Source organism: Dromiciops gliroides, chromosome 2, assembly GCF_019393635.1.
Source record: "Dromiciops gliroides isolate mDroGli1 chromosome 2, mDroGli1.pri, whole genome shotgun sequence".
In the NCBI taxonomy this organism is placed as follows: domain Eukaryota; kingdom Metazoa; phylum Chordata; class Mammalia; order Microbiotheria; family Microbiotheriidae; genus Dromiciops; species Dromiciops gliroides.
The window spans coordinates 110,488,430-110,509,157 of record NC_057862.1 but is presented as its reverse complement, the minus strand read 5'-3'; the positions used below and the strand labels follow the sequence as shown (position 1 = coordinate 110,509,157).

The 20,728-nt window shown below is 39.4% G+C and overlaps 1 protein-coding gene across 5 annotated transcripts in view; it reads left to right on the top strand.

Annotated features, from left to right (window-relative positions):
- The first annotated feature begins 6,146 nt into the window (after positions 1-6,146).
- GBF1 (golgi brefeldin A resistant guanine nucleotide exchange factor 1) overlaps positions 6,147-20,728 on the top strand; it is a 119,485-nt gene continuing 104,903 nt past the window's right edge. For 4 of the 5 annotated variants that reach the window (XM_043983024.1, XM_043983023.1, XM_043983022.1 and 1 more), the window contains exon 1: positions 6,148-6,441. The gene's annotated coding sequence lies outside the window, so the exon portion shown is untranslated. Of the gene's footprint in view, positions 6,442-20,728 lie in introns of all 5 variants that reach the window. The other variant, XM_043983020.1, reaches the window with a different exon arrangement.

Sequence of the window (20,728 nt, the reverse complement as noted above, 5' to 3'; positions counted from 1 at the left end):
GGAAAAGGAACATGAGGACATCTCCACTGATGGATAGGCATATAGAGAGGCAAGTAGACACATATACACACATATATTAATATGCATTGGAAAAAGGAGGAAGTACATGAGGTAGGTACTTACTTCAGGTGTCTGAGGCTGGATTTGAACTCAGCTCTTTCTTTCTTTTTTTTAAAATTAAATTAAATTAAATTTTACATATAAGGTATTTTATTTTTTCCGTTACATGTAAAGATAGTTCTCAACTTTTGTTTATACAAGCTTTACAATTTCAGATTTTTCTCCCTCCCTCCCCTCCCTCCCCCCTCTCCTAGACAGCAGGTAATCTGATATAGGTTATATCTATATACATATACATATATATATACACATAATAACATTAATCCTATTTCTGCATTAGTCCTGTTATAAGAGAAAAAATCAGAGCAATGATGAAAAACCTCAAAATAGAAAAAAAACCAACAGCACCAAAAACAAAAGAAATAATATGGTTCATTCAGCATCTATACTCCACAGTTCTTTTTTTTTTTTCTTGGATTTGGAGATCCTCTTCTATCATGTGAACTCAGCTCTTTCTAACTCCAGGTTCTCCATTGGGCCATCTAGTTGCCTACTGTGCCACCTGAGATAGATAGATGAGGAAACTGAGACTCAGAGAAATTAAGTGACTTTCCCATAGACACTCAAATAGCAAGTGTCAGTGATGATATTTAAATGGGTCTACCTGGTTCCTGGTTCAGCACTTTAACTACTACACCAGCTTAGACAGATACACAGAAAAATCATATTTAGAAAGATACGCTGCTATACACACATGGGACCATCCATGTATACCTATACATACATACACACACATTATATATATATATACATAGATATATGTACATTCTTGGGGTACATAAATGTACACACACTTATATATCCTAGTATAGTAAGTAAAAAGCTGCTGGTCTAGGTTGTTTTTTGTTTTTTGTTTTGCAGGGCAATGGGGGTTAAGTGACTTGCCCAGGGTCACACAGCTAGTAAGTGTCAAGTGTCTGAGGCCAGATTTGAACTCAGGTACTCTTGAATCCAGGGCTGGTGCTCTATCTACTGCATCACTTAGCTGCCCCTGGTCTAGGTTTAAGACCTGCCTATTATATGACACACACTGACTGTGTGACCCAGGGTAAAGTATTTCATTTCTAAGTGTCCCAGGCAATTCTTCAAGACTATAAATTGCCTATCTGCAATGGTAGAGGGAGGGCAGCTAGGTGACACAGTGAATAGTGAGCCAGAATTGGCATCAGGAAGACCTGAGTTCAAATGTGGCCTCAAACACTCACTAGCTGTGTGACCCCGGGCAAGTCATTTAATGCTGTTTGCCTCAGTTGCCTCATCTCTAAAATGAGCTGGAGAAGGAAATGGCAAACTACTCCAGTCAGTATCTTTGCCAAAAAACCCCTAAAAGAATAGCAGACCCTAAAAGAATTCACAAAGAATCAGACATGAATGAAAATGACTAAAACAACAACAACAATAACAACAATGATAGAGGAAGTTCTCTTTCAGGAACTACTATAGAACAAATGTAGCCACTGACCTAAGAATCGTGTATATGTATGAATATATATGTGTCCAGTCATATGTATGCTTCCATATGTACACACACATACACACACTTCTCAAGCTTCCAGTCAAAGCAAAAAGGCCCATCCTTTCTATTTTTAATTTTTTTCAATTATCAAGCATTTCTTTTTTCCCTCATAGCTTCCTCCCCCCACAAAAAAAGAGAAACAAGGGGCAGCTAGTTGGCACAGTGGATAAAGCACCAGCCCTGGATTCAGGAGGACCTGAGTTCAAATCCAGCCTCAGACACCTAACACTTACTAGCTGTGTGACCCTGGGCAAGTCACTTAACCCTCATTGCCCCGCAAAAGAAAAAAAGAAAGAAAAAAGAAAAAAAAAAGAAGTGATGAGGGCTTGAATGAGAATGGTGGTTTTTATGCCCAAAGGGCTATAGAACTGTGTCTACCCTTTGATCCAGCAGCACCACTGCTAGGTTTATATCCTAAAGACATCCTAAAAGAGAGAAAAAGACCTATTTGTACAAAAATATAGCAGCTCTTTTTGTGCTAAGATTTGGAAATTAAAGGAATGCCCATCAATTGGGGAATGACTAAACAAGCTGTGGTATATGATTGTAATGGAATATAATTGTGTTATAGGAAATGACAAAGCAGGATGATTTCAGAAAGGCATAGAAAAACTTATATGGACTGATGTATAGTGAAGTGAGCAGAACCAGGAGAATGTTGTGCACAGTGACAGCAATATTGTTTGATGAAGTGAACTGATGATGAGTAAGATGAACAGAACCAGAAGAACATTATACACAGTATCATCAACATTATGTATTGATCAACTGTGATAGACTAGATTCTTCTCACCAATCCAACGGTACAAGAAAGGTCCAAAGGACTCATGATGAAAAAGGCTCTCCAAATCCAGGAAAAAAAAGAACTGTGGAATATGGATGCTGATCAAACCATACTATTTCTTTTGTTTTGGGTGCTGTTGTTTTTCTTTTTTTGAGTTTTTTCCTTTTTGCTCTGATTCTTCTCTTATAACATGACTAATGCAGAAATACGTTTAATGTTATTATATATTATATAATAATATATAATATACTCTCTCTATATATAACCTATAACAGATTACCTGCTGTCTAGGGGAGGAGGGGAGGGAGGGAGAAAAATTTGAAATCGGAAATCTTATATAAACAAATGTTGAAAACTATCTCTACATGTAACTGGAAAATAATAAAATACTTTTATTAAAAAATATTTTTTGATGAAGAACTGTGAATGACAACTATTCTCAGCAATACAATGATCTTTGCAAGACAATCTCAAAGGACTAATGATATATAATAATATTATCCACCTTCAAAGAAAGAACTGATATTGATTGAACAGACTGAAGCATGCTATTTTTAATTTTTTCTTTTTCTTTGAATTTTCTTATACAAAATGACTAATACGGTAATGTTTTACACAATTGCACATGTATAACCTATGTCTGATTGCTTATGGCCTCAGGGAGGGGGAAGGGAGCAGGGGAAGGAGGAAAAGAGGGATAGAATTTAGAACCCAAAACTTTAAATAAAATGTTTATTTTTTTGTTAAAAGAGTGGTGGGGGCAGCTAGATGGCACAGTGGTTAAGCACCGGCCCTGGATTCAGGAGTACCTGAGTTCAAATCCGGCCTCAGACACTTGACACTTACTAGCTGTGTGACCGTGGGCAAGTCACTTTACCTCCGTTGCCTGCAAAAAAAAAAAAATTATAAAAAAAAAAAGAGTGGTGGTTTCCTGAGAAAAGGACACACATATGAGAGATGCTTTAGAGATAAAAGTGACACAAGGTTGGTTGACTGATTGGCAAACTGGGGTGAGAGTAAAGAGTTGAGCATGACATTGAAGTCGTTAGCCTGAGTGTCTGGGGAGAGTGGTGATACCCTCAATAATAATAGGAAAGTTGGAAAGAGAGAAGGGTCTTGGGAGAAAAAGAATTCTCTTTTGGCCACACTGTATGACAGCCAGCTTAAAAATATCCAATAGGCAAGTAAGGAACTGGGCCTTAGGAAAGAGACTGGTGTTGACTCTATAGATCTGGGAATCTTCTCAAAAGAGGTCAGTAACCCACAGGAGTGTATGAGTTCAACAGAGAAAAAGTGTAGAGAAAAGAGAAGAGAGTCCAAGACAGAAGCTTGGGATCCATTCACAGTGAGTGGTCATGATATTAATAAAGATCCAGCAAAGGAGACTGAGGGGAAGTCACACAGACGGAACAGCAACTGAGAGAGAACAGAGCTACAAAAGACCAGAGAGAAAAGAGTGTCCAGAAGATGGTCAACAGTTATTAACCATCCTGTGACTTTAAAGGTGATGGGAACTTCCAGCGAGACAGTTCTTCTATGAACGAAGATTGACATTTTCTGCAATTTATACTCCTGAAAAATCTATTTAATATTTTATTTTTCCCAATTACATGTAAAAACAATTTTAGAATTCATTTTTTAAAATTTTGAGTTCCAAATTCTCTTCTTCCCCTATCCCCTAGTTGAGAAGGCAAGAGATTTGATAGAGGCAATACAGGTGCAGTCATGCAAAAAGTATTTCCATATTAGTCATATTTCAAAATAAAACAGCCCCTCCCTCCAAAAAACCCAAGAAAAATAAAGTTTAAAAAATGCTTCCTTCTGCATTCAGACTCCATCAGGTTTTTTTTCTTCTGGAGATGTATAGACTCTTTCATCATAAGTCCTTCAGAATTGTCTTGGATCATTGTATTGCTAAGAATCGCTAAGTGATTCACAGTTGATCATTATACAATATGCAATTTATGGTCTAAAATAGCTATCTAGGGCACTAAGACCATTAAGTGACCTGCCCAGAATTTTATGATTGTTTAATGACTTGTGCATAGGGACTAAACCTGTGATTTCATTGGCACGGAGAACTCCCAGATAAGGAAACCCTCTCCAGTAATGTAGGGTGGTGTCTTCTCTGCAACTAAGTCTTGAAGAGTTCCCTAGACTATAGCACTTTGAAGTAGTCACTACAGGTAATGTCCCTTTTACAGGTGAGGAAACTGAAGCTAAGAGAGTTTGAGAGACTTGTCCACATTTATACAACTAGAAAAGAAGTGACACATTTAAATAATTAAAAACATAGTTAAAAGGTGCATCCAGGATCATAAAAGCAGGCCTGTGTCAGAGACAGGACTTGGAACATAGGTCTTCAGGTTCCATAACCAGTTCTCTAACCACTAATCCATGATGCCTCTCTATTTATAGAGGACTCCACATAGATATGCACATGCATATATACAATGCATACAGACACAGGGGCAGACTGGCAGATAGAAGGATAGATGCACAGGCATGCACACCTTAGTCTTTTTTTTAAAATTTTTAAAAAAAAATTTTGTGGGGCAATGGGGGGTTAAGTGACACACCTTAGTCTTTCTGCCTTGAGAAAATAAGATAAGCTGACATTAATATAGCCCTTTAAAATCTGTAAAGCACTTTACATATTTTAACTCATTTAAACCTCCCGAGGCTGTGGTGGAGGAAGTAATGGTACCATTATCTGTGTTTTATAGAGGAGGAAACAGCATCAGCGAATTTGCACATGTTCACACAACTACTAAGCCACAGTGGTGGTTTGGAACCCAGGGCCTTTCTGGACATCTACCAATCAAACAAGTATTTTTAATATTTTTATTATTTTATTGTACACTTACATTATTATAAATTATATGTTTATTACTATTATCTATCTACTACCCAAAGCTGGATACTTGTGGCCAGACATACAGACAGATGGTAGACAGAAGGACATTCAGATAGGTAAACACAGACAGACAGGTGTACAGACACACCTGGACAGGAAGACTTATTCCACTGTTTGACCTCCCCTGTATAATTACGTTCGAACCTAACTCTTGGTGAAGCCATCTTTTTTAACCTACTAGACTGTAAACTCCATGATGGGTCAGAGGCTGTCATGTTTTATTTGTGTATCCCCAGCTGCCAGGGCAGTACGTTGCACGAGTTAGTTGAATTGAAAGGACACGGTGGCTGATAGCCGCGCAGTATGCAAGTCCAAAGCAAGACCCGCAGCGGTCGGAGGAAGAAGGGCTTTCTCAGTCCTGATTGGGTATGCCCTGTGGGGGCGTGGTCCTGGCTCAGGTGCTTCTGATTGGGTGTGGTGCGGTGATCCGGAAGGACTAAGCATCCTGGAATTCGGGTCGCGGATGGAACACCGCCTCCACTTTGCCACTAGTTCTAGCCTTGGTCCTTTCCCCACAATGCCCTGCGGTCACAGCCGTCCCGGTGCACTGCAACCGAACTTGATTGAGCTACCTCCACCTCCGTTCCAACCTCCCGAGCACAATTTCTCATTTTCTATTGGTGCTTCTCACTGCTACTCCGTAGTCGATCACTCCCGTTGGGTATCCCTTTCCTATCCTTTTCCAGACTTTTTTGTAATCCCGCCTTCCCCGGAAAGGTTCCCAGGCCTGAGGCCAACTCTCCATCTCCGATTGGATGATCGGCGGCGGACCTAGCGGAGATTGGTTGCGTATGCCACTGGGCTCGCGCAGTTACCAGGCAGCGGCGTAGGTTGCACCTGGTTACCACGTCAGTGAACTGACAGGGAAGGGAGCCGGTTTCTCTGCCAGTCCCAGGGCCTGAATCGTCACTGCAGTTGCCGTCGCTGGCTCCATCTCACCCTGGGCTCACCGAGTCTTGTCTCTGGGCACCGATTCCTATCCCTTTTCCCTCCCCGTCGCAGGGTCTGGGGAACTGTTCGGGGCCTCCTCCGGCTCCCGGGCCGGACATGAATTGTGGCCGCCGGCCCTGGGACTAGGCCTCGCCATTTTGGATCCGGTGACAGGTCAGCGAGAGCTTTACCCGGGAAAAGCCCCAGGGTCACCAGGGTCGGGCCTCTGTCGCGCCAGGGAGCGAGGGAGGCACGAACCTCCGGTTGAGTGATTGAGGGGGGAGGGTGGGAAGAGGAGAATTGTGGGAAGGAATTTGGGAGGCGATCATGGGGGCAAAGGTTACCCAGCCCGCCCCGGGAGAGCCTATTTCAACTTTGCCTTCTCAGCCCTGCGGCCACTTACCCAGACCCCTCTAAAAGGTGCTTGAATCCGTCCTCAAGGCTTGCTCTCAGTCCCAGGTGTTGTCCTCTCTCCACTAAGTCTTCGTCTCCAGAAAGAGAGGCTGAGGCAGGGCCTACCCCTCCCTTGGCTCCTCACCAACTTAAAATAAACTGAACCCAAATCCTCAGCGAGGGGTTTCTTTTATCAAGCCTTTAGCATTAATAGGGTAGAGCCCAGAAATTCTCCAGAGTCTATGCACTGCCCAGCCTGGCATGACTGCTCCAGGAGAGACAAGAGAAAGTAGAGGTTTGTCAGGCAAGGGTTTTGGGCTAAGGAGACGATCATTACATAGCAACTCTGCTGCCTGGTCTAGAATGTAAACCATGGGCCTAGGATTTGTTTTTTTTTAATGGCCTTAGATGATTTTGCCTTTCCCCTTTTACGTGAGTTTATTTCATGTGAGCAATTTCTTTTGACATTTTAGTTTCCCTTCAGTAATTCTCCACGTCCCTTCTTGCTACTTGGTTGTCTAGGTAGTGAGGAAGTTTCAACTTCAGGAAAGCCCCAAGAGTAGTGGCATGTTTGTGTGTGTGTGAGAGAGAAGGATTTGAATTCTGGTGTTTGTAGCTGCTGATCCTCTTTTATTAGTGAGTAGAAGCAAGACTTAGAGAGTTCACCAAGACATGTTGGGGCCACAGCACAAGACAATTGATAGAACTGGGCCTAATGGCACTGAGGACAGAGTTCAGGTTGTGGCAGTATTTTGGACTGATGGGTTGAGGTTTCTTTAGAAATTATAGAATCCATGGGTGATCTTGGAAATGTGAATTCATTTGTCTAGTGTGCTACAGAAAACTTTGAACAGGCCCTGCAGAAATTTGTATTTATTCAGAAACTCTGGAAGGCTTTGAGCTAGATTCTGTGGGAATTACAGATACTTTAGTACTTCTCTGTCTTTGTTGTCACTGTGATCAGTTTGTAGTACTTCTTTATAAGAGCAGTACAAAACTTGGAAAACCTGAAGTAGTAAAGCAGGATTTGGGTGGGATCAAAAATTGCAGCCTTGGCCATTAGAAGCCCTGAACCATAATGAAGATCGTATACTGGAGGCTGAAGGGAATGATGCTTGAGATTTTGAAGTGATTGGAATTATAGAATGAAAGGATCACAGAATTGCCAAGAGCCTTAGAGACCATCCAGTCCAATTGGTACCTGAATCTGAAGCTCTGCACATTATCTGACAGCATTTAGTTTAAGATCTTCCTTGAAAGGGGAACCCACTTTATTTTTATTTTTTATTTTTTTGGTTTTTGGGTGAGGCAATTGAGGTTAAGTGACTTGGTCAGGGTCACACAGCTAGTAAGTGTCAAGTGGCTGAGGCCGGATTTGAACTCAGGTTCTCCTGACTTGAGGGCTGGTGCTCTATCAACTGTGCCACCTAGCTGCCCTGAAATTACTTTATCCTAAGAAAGTCCATTGTACTTTGGATAGGTCTAATTGTTAGAAAGTTTTTATTTACTTCTCTGTAGCTTCTACCTTTTGCCCCTATTTCTGACCTCTGGGGGCCAAACAGAACAAACTTAATCCCACTTACATGGGACATCTCTTTAAATGCTTGAAGACATCTATCACATCATCCCACCCCCTACCTCAAATCTTCTTTTCTCCAAACTAAACATTCTTAGCTTTTTCAACAGCTCTTGATATGGGAGGACCTTGAAACTTCATTATCCTTGTCATCCTTCAGCTTATGAATGGCCTTCCTAAAATGTGGCATATACTACTGAACATAATACTCAACTTATGATCAAACTATGGCAAGATAGAATGGAACTATCACCCTCTTGGACCTAGTCACCTTACTTATTATAATGTAGCCAAAGGCTATTACCCTTTCTTTTGGCAGGGCAGTGAGGGTTAAGACACTTGCCCAGGGTCACACAGCTAGTAAGTGTCAACTGTTTGAGGTCAGATTTGAACTCAGGTCCTCCTGAATCCAGGGCTGGTGCTTTATCCACTTATTAGCTCTTTCTAAGGGAAAAAAAACCCAACCTATCCATATTTCCCTCATCTTATATTTATGAAGTTGATTTTTTAACCCAAATGAATTTACATTTTATTTCATTTTATTAACGAGTCTCATGTTGTAGCCTGTCATGTTCTTTTTGGATCCTAATTCTGTTCATCATGACCATCCATCATCTTGTTCTCTATCCCTCTGACTTTTGTGTCATCTTCATATTTGATAATCACATACCTTTAGTATTCTTTTCTCTTTGTCATTATTGATTTTAAGAAAAGGAATATTAAACAGCACAGGACAAAGCATAGATCCCTGGCTATCACTATTTATTCTTTTTTTTGTGGGGCAATGGGGGTTAAGTGACTTGCCCAGGGTCACACAGCTAGTAAGTGTCAAGTGCCTGAGGCTGGATTTGAACTCAGGTACTCCTGAATCCAGGGCTGGTGCTTTATCCACTGCACCACCTAGCTACCCCCTGGCTATCACTAGATTTCCTCTTTCCAAGGTGTCATCAAACCATTGATGAATTCTTTTTTGTTCATCCATTCAACTATTTTAGATTCTCTTACTGTACTACTATCTGTCCCACATCTCTACATATTGTCCACAAGATTAGAATGAGAGACTTTGTAAAATGTTTAGCTAATATCTATATATCTATAGTGTTTGATCTACCAGCCTGGTAACTCTTATCAATGAAGGAAATGAGGTTAGTCTGGTAGGACCTGTTCTTACTGAAGCTGGACTGGCTCACAGTAATCACCACTTCCTTTTCTAGATGTTTGCTACCCATCCTGCCAGGAATTGAAGTCAAGGTCACTAGTCTATAGTTTGCTGATGCCACTGTTTTCTTTTTGAGAATTGGAACATCATCTTTGGCACCTTTTCTGTTCTCCATGATCTCTCTCTCTTTTTTTTTTTTTTTTTTGCTGGGCAATTGGGGTTAAGTGACTTGCCCAGGGTCACACAGCTAGTAAGTGTTAAGTGTCTGAGGCCGGATTTGAACTCAGGTACTCCTGAATCCAGGGCCAGTGCTCTATCCACTGCGCCATCTAGCTGCCCCTTCACAACGTATTATTAAGAAAATTGTCCTATTTGTGTTACTTTCTGAACTTTTTTTGTTTACTTTGTGTTTTAAATGTTTTTTTCCTGATGCTCTTTTCTGTCACTACTCATTCTGCCCTTTACCGTCACTCCAATGCTCTCCTTTGGAACAAGTAACTATAGTCAAGCAAGCCTTGACCATGTCTGAAAATGTATGTCTCTCTGAGCACCTCTATGCTAAAAGGTCTTCTATGATTTTTCAGATGGCTCAGAAGTCACAGTGTCATAAGTTTTTTTAGGACAATCCCTGGTTGTAATTTATCTGGGCCAGGTGAGTTGAAGTCATCATGAACAACTAAACTCACTCTTACTGTCTTATTAATCTTGTCCTCTCCCCAATTTTTGTTTTTGTTTTTGTTTTTGGGTGTGGCAGTGAGGGTTAAATGACTTGCCCAGGGTCACAAAGCTGGTAAGTATCAAGTGTCTGAGGCTGCATTTGAACTCGGGTTCTCCTGAATCCAGGGCCAGTGCTTTATCCACTGTGCCATCTAGCTGCCCTCTGTCTTATTAATCTTGAATTTCAACTCCCTAGTAGTAATTTTTATCCTGTCCTTTCCAGTTCAAAGATAATTATGCTTGGTAGAGAAAACATAAATTGAAAGTTAAATAGTTCTCCTTCCTGTCATATGTTATGAGCACTGGCACTGGAGTCAGGAGGACCTGAGATCAAATGCTGCCTCAGACACTTGACACCAGCTTTGTGATCCTGGGTAAGTTACTTAACTCTGATTACCTCAAGCACCAAACATCCAGGGTTATCTCCAGTCATCCTAATGTGTATCTTGCCACTGGACCCAATTGGCTCTGGAGGAGAAAGTGAAGCAAGTGACCTTATATAGCCCTCCTTCACTTAAATCCATTTCACTGCAAGCCTTGGCATCACTTCCTGATGTCATGGCCCTCTTTGAGAATGAAGGACAAACAACAGTCATTATCCGATCTACCCTGAGCAGTAGTCCCGCTTTCTTCACCAGTCTCAGCTCATTCTGACTTTTAGCACTCCTCATACTATTATTATAGTACACTTTGGAACTCATTTTCCTTTACTTACCTTTTCTTCCATCTTTTATATATGTCTTTTTTAAAAAAGAAATTAAGTATGTTCCTAGGGTTTTCATGTCAATTTCTTTAAATTCACCTTCCTTTTCCCTGCCATTGGAATTATTTCTCTTTGCATCTTTAAAATTTAATCCCTAACATCCTCCCCTCTTTCCTGGGAAGACTTTACTTCCCCTCTAGAATTTTAGTTCGTGGGATCTTATGTATTCTTTCTCTGAACCTTTTGAAATCTCTTTCCCCAAATTCAGGGTGCATTTGTTAGTAAAAACAAATTCTCTCATTTTCAATCAATTTGAAGACAGAACAGTTACTTCTCTCAAAAGTTCCTATAATTTCTACCCCAGTAGTCAGTTTTTCTGTGTTATCAAATATTAGGTTCAGTGTAACAGTTCCCCTTCTTAGTTCTTCTACCTTTTGAAAGACAAAATCATTGTCAAGCTAAGAGATTATTAGCTGCTTTGCTTCTGGTAGAGAGAAGGGATCAGCAATTGCCTATATCAGAAGTGTCAAATTCTTGGTCCCTGGATAGCCCACAAAATTCCCTAGTATGGCTGGAGCCAAATTAAGATGTAATTGGAAAGTGTTTGACAAAATAAATAAAAATTAAATATAGACAATGTTAGTTTGTGGTTTCTTAAGTCAATATACAGCCTGTAGAGATCTGTTTTTGTTGAAGTTTGACACCACTAGCCTATAAAAGTGAAGTCCCCTTCACCATTGTATCATTTCTTGATGCCAGGCCTGTAATCTATTTCCTGAACTTGTCCATTTCTTATACATTCTGAGAACAACATCCCTTCTGTTTCTACCTCATTGATTTTTTAAAATAATTTTTTATTCATGTCTTTTTATCACCATAATTTCCCCAAACATCTGTCCCCTTGCCCTTCTAGAACCAACAGTATTTTTTAAAGACAAAAGGAAAAGAAGAGAATAAATCAGTATAGCTGATCTGTACATTGAACAAAAATGGAAAACATATACTATGTGCAGACCTTCAATCTCTACAAAGGGATGGAATAAGAGTTTCTTCTCATATCTTTCATTTGAGTCATGCTTGTACATCATAATTTTGCAACATTCACTTTTGATTTTCTTGTGTGTGGTTCTTTACACTGTTTTTGTCATTGTGTATATTGTTTTCTTGGTTCTTCTTACTTCACTGTGCATGAGACCTCCACTGATTTTTTTTAATTAAATTTTTTTCAATCAGTAGAAATCCACCTTCCCCCATCTCATTTCCCCAAAGTCCAAATGAGAAAAACCCCACCAACCTCCTATTTAAAACATGTATATCCCAGCAAAACAAATTAACATTTGGCCTTGTCAAAAAAAGTTCATTTCATCATACTTCCAAGTCTTTTACCTCTCTATCAGGAATTGGCAGTGTGTTTCATCATTAAGTCTTCTGAAATCAAAGTTGGTCATCACACTTTAATAATTAGAGTTCCTAGTTCTTTCAAAGTTGTTTGTCTTTACCGTATTGTTACTGTTGTATAAATCATTCTCCTGTTTATTGCTCACATCATTTTTAATCAGTTCATACAAGTCTTTCCAGGTTTCCCTGAAACCCTCTCCATAATTTCTTATGGCATAATAGTATTCATTATGTTTATATGTTATAACTTGTTCAACTATTTCCTAATTGATGGGCACCTCCTCAGTTTCTAATTCTTTGCCACCACATAAAAAGAGGTATAAATATTTATGTACCACCTTAGAGTTCTATATTTTAAGTTGTGGTCCAGAAATCTATATAATCATCATTTTCTTGCCCAGCAATGCCCAGCAACTAAGCTCAACTAGTTATTTGAAAATAGTGTAAAATATATTAATTTGAAATAAGTGGGAGAAAAATGCTTGTAGGAACAAATATTTAAATTTTAATTGATCCGCCTGAGTTTGGCAGTTTTCTAAAGAGGAATTTAACTAAACTGAAAAATGAAATGGCATCCTATTTAGTCTATTAATTTAATGAGTTTTCTTCACTTATGTAGGATATTGCCTGGTTAAATTGGCATTTTTCATTGTATGTTCTAGACTGTTGAATGGACAGGGCTAATAAATGTAACTTCTGGATAATAGCACACCAGTTAGACCTGGGCAGCATCTATTGAGGACATAGAAGGCTTTCCTTTTCTTTGTGGAAAAGTTTCAAATGGGAACAGTTCTGTCCTTTAAAACAGTGGGCCTGACTGTCCTCTAAGACCTTTGAAATGTTGGCTAAAGATAGACAGTGTGTTCAGTTCTAGGTTGAAGATGATACTCCCTGGTATCCTTGAGCGCCCAGATTGTGGAGCGTCCAAATTTACTTTTGAATAGCTGGACACAGTGGAAGGCCCATGATAGAGTCTTAGAAGACACCCAAGTTTAGTGGGCATAAGGTGGATGAAGAGCCTGCAAAGATTGTGAAGGAACAATTGGACAAATAGAGGAGAATCAGGAGAGAACACTATCAGAAAAACCTAGAGAAGAAAGAGTATCTAGTAGGAGATCATCAGCAATGTTATATCCTGCAGAGAAGTCAAGAAGGATGAAGTCTGAGGCCACTAGATTTGGCAATTAAGAGTTCATTGGTGGGGTAGCTAGGTGGCGCAGTGGATAGAGCACCGGTCCTGGAGTCAGGAGTACCTGAGTTCAAATCCGGCCTCAGACACTTAACACTTACTAGCTATGTGACTCTGGGCAAGTCACACAATTGCCTCACTAAAAACAAACAAACAAACAAACAAACAAAAAAAAAGAGTTCATTGGTAACTTTAAAGAGAGTTGTATCAGTGGAAAAATGAATTTGGAAGCCTGATTGCAGAGAGTTTAGAAATTAATTGGAGGAGAGGAAGTGGAGCAAGGGTGGGCAGCTCTCTTGGAGCTAGCCTTGAAGGGCAGAAGAGTTACAGCAGGAGTGATAAGTAAGTAAGGATTTTTTTTTTCAGTCTCAAGTGTGTTTTCTTTTTTTTTCCACTTACATGTAAAGATAGTTTTCAATATTCATTTTTGGGGGCTGGCAGGGCATAGAGGGTTAAGTGACTTGCCCAGGGTCACACAACTAGTAAGTGTCAAGTGTGTGAGGGCAGATTTGAACTCAGGTCCTCCTGAATCCAGGGTTGGTGCTTTATCCACTATGCCACCTAGCTGCATTTTTAAAATAAGATTTTGAGTTCCAAATTTTTCTCCCTCTCTCCCTTCCCTTTCCTCTCCCCAAGGTGGCAGGCAATCTGATATAGGTTATATATGTGCAAGTAAGGGTTTGTTTAAGCATGGGGGAACATGGGCCTGTTTATAGGCAGAAGGAACCAATAGATAGGGAGAGATTGGATGTAAGAAAAAGCTTGGGGATGATAATGGTGACAGATTGCTGGAGATATTGGGAGGGAATAAGATCAGGAGTGCATGTAGAGGCTTTGGCTTTGCCACAGGGGTATTCTCTTAATTTTAGACAGTAGTGAAGAAAGAGAGAATAGGAAGAGGTGCATCAATGATGTGTGATGAGGAGGGAATATTGGGAAACTTGAGGTCTCCTTTTTTTCAGTGAAATATGAGGTGAGGTCCTCAGTTGAGAGTGTTGGAAAGAAATACCATGGAAGGTTTAAGGAGAGATCAATTTTAGAACAGTCTCTGTGGAAAGTGTAATAGTGAATCAATTAAGATGAATAGAACATTAAATTAAGGTCCCAGTTGAGATTAGATAATATAAATTTATGTTGGACTTAGTTATCATAGTTTTGTGATTACTTTCAACTTTGTTTAGTAGCATATGGATAAGAGCAATAATAATAGTAACTAGCATTTATGCAGAGCCTTAAGATTTGTTTATTTATTTTTTTTTTTTAGTGAGGCAATTGGGGTTAAGTGACTTGCCCAGGGTCACACAGCCAGTAAATGTTAAGTGTCTGAGGCTGGATTTGAACCCAGGTACTCCTGACTCCAGGGCCGGTGCTCTATCCACTACGCCACCTAGCTGCCCCAGAGCCTTAAGATTTGCAAAAGTGCCCTACATGTTATTTCATTTGATCCTAACAATAAACCTTTTAGATAGATGTTATTATCAGCTCCATTTTACAGATGAGGAAACTGAATCTGAGAGGGGTGAAGTGACATGCCCATGGTCACACAGCTGGTAAGGTTCTGAGGAAGGATTTACACTTAGATCTTCCTGACTCCCAAGTGCAGCACTCTATCCACTGGGCCACCTATCTGCCTCAGGTGGTAGATGGTGGGAGTAATTCAGGGTTGGGTATTGGCAAAGTATCGTGGACAAATAGGTTCAGGAAGCAAGAGATTCTAGTGTAGAGTTGAGTTGGTTCACTCAAGCAAGGGGTCAAAATAATGGAGAAAGGAGAATGTAGTAAGTGCAAGATCATGGCTTGGGGAAGAATGGAGGGTAGAGGGATAATGGAGTGATAATCAAGAACAGGATTAGGAGTTGCAAAGCTTCAATGATAAAAGGTTATGATCAGATAAAGGTATTTTGGAGTTCACAATCTAGGAATAGAATACTTGTGGGAAATGGGCAACATGAAGGGTATGACCATCTCTGTGTTTCTAAGGTGGAATGAAGGATTAGGTGATGGGAATTGAGTAGATTGAGGAACTAGGAAATTAGAGTATCTGAGAGAACATTGATATGTATGTTGGAGTCCCTTTTATTGAGTCAGAGAGATTACAAGCAAAGCACTGAACTCATTGAGTTAGGAGACAGATATTAGCTACCAGGATGTAGATTGGGTGATATATTTGGATACTGTGAATCTCAAAAGAGGAGAGGTTGTTTATTGAAAGTGAGAGAGGGAGTGTCTGGAAGTAGAACTGGGGAGCAAGGAGTATTCCAATATGGTAATATGCTAATATGAAGAGTGAATCCAGGCAGACTGTCAGTTACTAGAGACAGATCCATCAAAGAGAGGGATATGATTAGACTATTTGAAGTCCTTTCTTTAGGATCAGTCTCCTGGAAGGTAGTGATATTATGTCTTGTGAGGCCCCAGGAGACTTGTCTCACAGAAAGTCTGAGGAGGCAGATATATGGGAGCCTGGTCAGGAGAATGGATTTGCCTTGCTTACTTGGTACAAGGTCCTATGGGGGCAGGAAATAGAAGAGGTCTTATCCCTAGAGGGCAGCTTAGTACTAGAGATGGTCTTGGGACAGAACCCCACTGAAGTTGGGGAGGTGATAGAGACTAGACCATCTTTTCCCCCTGCCTATGGTCCTGGGGCAGGACCAAACCAGAAACTGACATAGTCCGCAATTCTGATAATTGGTTGTTCATATTCTTTGACCACTAATCCGATTCATTGGGACATGACTTTTAGTGTTATACACTTAAAACTTCACTAAGGCTTTTGGAACATTCCATATATATGTGTTGGTATCTTTTTATTTTGTATAAATACAAATCACTGTTGGAGATGTTTGTAAAGATTTCCCCAAAGTGTTGCCTTTCCCATCCTACTTGCATTGAATTTGTCTGTGCAGAAACTTTTTAATTAATTTTTTTTTTTGTAATCAAAGTTTTCCATTTGTTTGTTTTTGTTTGTTTGTTTTGTTTTCTGTGGGGCAATGGGGGTTAAGTGACTTACCCAGGGTCACACAGCTGGTAAGTGTCAAGTGTCTGAGGCCAGATTTGAACTCAGGTACTCCTGAATCCAGGGCCAGTGCTTTATCCACTGCGCCAACCTACCCGCCCCCCAAAGTTTTCCATTTGTAATAGCCTCCATCTAGTGTTTATTTAATAATTCTCCCCTTAGTCATAGTTTTTAAAAGTACCTTATCTGGTTTTCTTCATCTATTTTTATGGTATAGTTTTAGTATTTAGGTTATATATCCATTTTAAACTTACTGTGATATATGGTGAAATCTGGAAAATTTTAAAAAGTCTTGGGTCTTCAGAACTGCTTTGGGCAGTCTAGGAAAAAGAAAAGCTACTGAGCCAAGTCCTAGGTGTTCAGTTTTCTGGTACTAGCCATTTCCCCTCTAGCCAGTCTGTCACTGATTTAATTGGGTGTTTTATATTTTTGTAAATATTCATCTATTTGATTTAGAGCATCAGTTTTATTGTCATATAATTGGGCAAAATAATTTCCAATAACTTAATTTCTTTTTCATTGGTTGTGAATTCACCTTTTTCATTTTTGATACTGATAATTTTATTTTTGAAAAATTGTTGATCATTTCTATTTTTTGTTTGTTTTCTAAAAACCAGTTCCTAGTTTTATTTATTAATTCGTTGTGTGTTTTTTTGTTTTCAGTTTTGTTCATCTCTTCTTTGATTTTCAGGATTTCTATTTTGATGTTTAAAAGAGGTTTTTAATTTGTTGGTTTTCCAGGTTTTTTATCTGCTCTTTTTTCTCTTTTATTTATTTTTTTATTTTGTGAGGCAATTGGGGTTAAGTGACTTGCCCAGGGTCACACAGCTAGTAAGTGTTAAGTGTCTGAGGCCGAATTTGAACTCAGGTCCTCCTGAATCCAGGGCCGGTGCTCTATCCACTGCGCCATCTAGCTGCCCCCTTTTTTCTCTTTTATTGATGAAAGTGTTTACAGATATACATTTCCATCTAAGCACTGCTTTAGCTGCATATCCAAAATTTTGGTATGTTGTCTTGTTATTTTCTTTAATAAAATTATGGATTAGTTTTATGATATGTTCTATGATCCATCCACTTTTTAGGAATTTACTCACCAGTTAGTTTCTAATTGTTTCTTCAGGGGCTTTTTGTTGAATATACTTATTGTAGTCTGTAAAGTACTTAATATTTTTACTTTTCTGCATTTGTAAGTTTTTTATTCCCTAATATATTGTCAATTTTTGTGAAGGTGCCATGCATAGCTGAGAAATATGGAAGCTCCTTTTTTGTTTGTTCCTATTCAGTAATCTCTAGAGGAATCATATCTAACTTCTCTAAAATTTTTTTCAGGTCTTTCACTTCTTTTTTTGCTTGGTGGTTATGTGGATAGAGCTCTTGTTCTAGAGTCAGGAATACCTGACTTCAAATTTGACCTCAGACATTTGCTAACTATATGAACCTGGGCGAGTCACTTAACCTCTGTTTGCCTCAGTTTCTGTATATGTAAAATGGGAATAATAGGAGTACTCTTTCCCAGAGTCGTTGTGAGGATCAAATGAGATAATAATTGTAAAGTGCTTAACACAATGCCTGGCACATAGCACATATAAATGTTATTGTTATTATTATTAACTGGGTCTGAAAGTTGTAAACTGCAGTCTTCTACTGCTATAGTTTTATTCTCTATTTCTTTCTATAACTCCTTTAACTTTAAGTATTTGATGCTATGCCTCTTGATGTATTTGTTTAGTACTGATATTGTCTGTGGCACTTTTCAGCAAAATACAGTTTTTCTCTTTATTTCTTTTAATTAAGTATCTTTTAACTGTTTTATCTGAGATCATGATTGCTATCCTTGTATTTTTTACTTAAGATGAAGCATAATAGATTTTGCTTTTGACCCCTATTTTCTTTTTTGTTTTTGTTTTTTGTTTTTTTGGGTGGGGGCAATGGGGGTTAAGTGACTTGCCCAGGGTCACACAGCTAGTAAGTGTCAAGTGTCTGAGGCTGGATTTGAACTCAGGTACTCCTGAATCCAGGGCCAGTGCTTTATCTACTGCGCCACCTAGCTGCCCCCCTTTTGCCCCTTATTTTAATTTTGTGAGCATCTTTCTTTTTCAAGCCTGTTTCTTGTAAATGGCATATTGTCTGAATCTGCTTTCTAATCCATTCTGCTATCCTTTTCCTTTTTTATGGGTAAGTTTATCCCATTCACATTCATAGTTATGATTGCTAATTGTGTATTTTTCTTCACTCTATTCTCTTATTTTTTTCCTTCTCTTTCTTACCCATTTCCTATTTATAAAGAAGAGGGTCACGTGAGCTGAATGAGTACAGCACTAGTGCTCTAAGTTAGGTATAATCTGCTTCTGTTCCCTTGCCCCTCTTCTCTTTCCCTCACCCACAGCCTAGTAACAGGTTCTTTCTTTTTTTTTTTTTTTTTTTGGTGAGGCAATTGGGGTTAAGTGACTTGCCCAAGGTCACATAGCTAGTAAGTGTCAAGTGTCTGAGGCCAGATTTGAACTCAGGTTCTCCTTACTCCAGGGCCGGTGCTCTATCCACTTCACCACCTAGCTGCCCCCATTCTTTTCTTTTAAATGCCTCTTCAGAATCCACCCTAGTTAGAGTTTGTTTTGCTTAATGATTTTTTTTTTTTAGTGAGGCAATCGGGGTTAAGTGACTTGCCCAGGGTCACACAGCTAGTAAGTGTTAAGTGTCTGAGGCTGGATTTGAACTCAGGTACTCCTGACTCCAGGGCCGGTGCTCTATCCACTACGCCGCCTAGCTGCCCCTGTTTTGCTTAATGTTAAGCCCACTCTTAATCTAGCCTCCTCCTTATTTCCCCTTTCCCCCTTTCCCTCCTGTTTTCCCTGTTGAATGAAATGTATTTCTGTACCCAACTGTATGTATTCTTCCTTCCTTTGACCAGTTTAGATGAAAATGAGATTCAAGTGTTGCTCACTCATTCCCTTGTTTTAGAAGAAGACTTCTACTTTTGCATCCCAATTCTGAGTGATAATTTTCCCCATCCTTATTCTCCCTTTCTTCCCATAATATAGTCATCTTCTCTTCCCTTTCCATTTGTCTTTTAAGATCATCAAGACAACAAAATTAGTCTCAATGGGTCTAAATAGATTTCCTTTTTTGACTTTTTTTTTTTTTTTGCAGGACAATGAGGGTTAAGTGACTTGCCCAGGGTCACACAGCTAGTTAAGTGTCAAGTGTCTGAGGCTGGATTTGAACTCAGGTCCTCCTGAATCCAAGGCCAGTGCTTTATCCATTGTGCCACCTAGTTGCCCTCTCCTCCTTGATTCTTTTGTTTTTGTTTTTTTTAGTGCAGCAATTGTGGTTAAGTGACTTACCCAGGGTTACACAGCTAGTAAGTGTTAAGTGTCTGAGGCCGGATTTGAACTCAGGTACTCCTAACTCCAGGGCCGGTGCTCTATCCACTGTGCCACCTAGCTGCCCTGCTCCTCCTTGATTCTTAATGATAATAGGGTTCAGAGGGGACACGTGTATCATCTTCCCATATTAGAATGTAAGCAGATTAGTTTTGTTTATTCTCTTGTGATTATTGTTCATTCAGGTTTACCTTTTTAATCTTTCTTTTGACTCCCATATTTATTCTTGAGAGTTTCTTTTCAGTTCTGGGTTTTTTTCCCCAAACAGGTATGCTTGGAAGATTCACCTTCCCCCTCCCACCCTTCTGTAGGATTGTACTCAGTTTTCCTGGATAAGTCATTGTTGGTTGTAAACCTATATTTTTTACCTTCTGGAATATCATATTCTAAGCTCTCCATGCCTTTATAGTGATGTTGCTAAATCTTGTATAATAATGACTTTGGCACTTCAGTGGTTAAATTCTTTCTTTCTGGCTGCTTGAATATTTTTCCTTTGATCTGGACACTCTGGAGTTTGGCTGTAATATTCCTAGGAGTTTTCATTTTGGGGTTTCTCTTAGGAAGTGACCAATGGATTCTTTTTTAAGATTTCTTGAAATATGATTTCTAGGTTTTTGGTTTTGTTGGGGTTTTTCTGGTCATGGCTTTCAGGTAGTCTGTTGATTCCTAAATTATCTCTCTTAGATCTGTTTTCCAGCTTAGTTGTTTTGACTAAGAGATATCTTATATTTTCCTCTTTTTTTTTTCAGTCTTTTGTTTTAAATATTTCTTGTTATCTCATGGAGTCACTGACTTATGGTCCATTCCAATTTTCAGGGAGTCTGTTACTTAGGTGAGGTTTTATACCTCTTGTACAAGCTGTAAATTCCCTTTTTAATTCTTTCTTCCATAACTCTCATTTCTTTTCTATTTCTTTTCCTTCCTTCCATA